The 1,156-nt window shown below is 39.5% G+C and overlaps 1 non-coding gene across 1 annotated transcript; it reads left to right on the top strand.

Annotated features, from left to right (window-relative positions):
* Positions 1-848: 848 nt before the first annotated feature.
* On the top strand, positions 849-955 carry LOC121208924 (small nucleolar RNA R71). The gene has a single exon (XR_005904045.1). It is a non-coding gene; the product is annotated as a small nucleolar RNA R71 (small nucleolar RNA).
* Positions 956-1,156: the final 201 nt, after the last annotated feature.

Genomic DNA, 1,156 nt, shown 5'->3' on the forward strand with positions numbered 1-1,156 from the left:
TACTTATCGATTTTTACTCACTGTAGACTACCTCACCTTTACCTTTACTTACCACTATTCCTTACTTTGGTTTTGGTTCAGGTTCGACTAACCCTTACTCATCTTGAATGGTAATTGGATTGAGCTGTTCCCTTGGGTTAGATTTAGTGTTACTCGACAGGCTACCTTGTGGTCATTCAAAAATCAATTTGGCGAGTTGGCCTATCTGAGTTTCAAGCCCTTGGATCGACGCTTGTTGATTCTTAAGTGCTATTTCGATATTCTGAACGCGAGTTTCTAACACCGAGATATACTTTGTTAGCATCTCCTCAAGGTTCAACTTCTTTTCCTGTTGGTAAGGTGGTTGTTGAAAACTCGGAGGATGTTGTGGCCTTTGATTCCCTTGACCACCCCACGAGAAGTTGAGATGGTTCCTCCAACCTACATTATATGTGTTACTATATGAGTTATTTTAAGATCTAGAATTATTACCCATATATTGAACTTGTTCCTCCTCGGTGCTAGGGTTGAAGGGTTTATATTCTGTGTATACTCCTCCTCTATTTGAATCGCACCTCATCACTGGATGTACTTGAGTAGAACTGCACAAACTGTCAATCTTTTTATTTAAGAGTTCTACCTGGTTAGATAGCATAGTAACTGCATCGAGGTTGAAAACATCGGCTACTTTCGTCAGCTTTGTTCTCATGACTTGCCACTGATAGTTATTCAGTGACATGTCTTCAATAAATTCGTAAGCCACTTCAGGTGTTTTGTTATTGATAGTCTCACCAGCAGTTGCGTCGACAAGTTGCCTTGTTGAGGGGTTCACGCTATTGTAAAACGTTTGAACCTGCAACCATAAAGGTAACCCATGGTGAGGGTACCTTCTTAATAGGTCCTTGAATCTCTCTCATGCATCATAGAGTGTCTCTAGATCCATCTGCACAAAAGAAGAGATATCATTCCTCAACTTAGCCATTTTAGCCGGCGAAAAATATTTAAGTAAAAAATTTTTGATCATTTGTTCCCAAGTAGTGATTGATCTTCATGGTAACGAGTTCAACCACTGTTTAGCTTTGTTCCTCAATGAAAAGGGAAACAACCGAAGGCGAATGACATCATCAGAAACACCATTGATTTTAAAAGTGTCGTAAAACTCTAAGAAATTCGCCAA

The sequence above is a fragment of the Gossypium hirsutum genome, chromosome A10, assembly GCF_007990345.1.
Source record: "Gossypium hirsutum isolate 1008001.06 chromosome A10, Gossypium_hirsutum_v2.1, whole genome shotgun sequence".
Taxonomy (NCBI): Eukaryota; Viridiplantae; Streptophyta; class Magnoliopsida; order Malvales; family Malvaceae; genus Gossypium; species Gossypium hirsutum.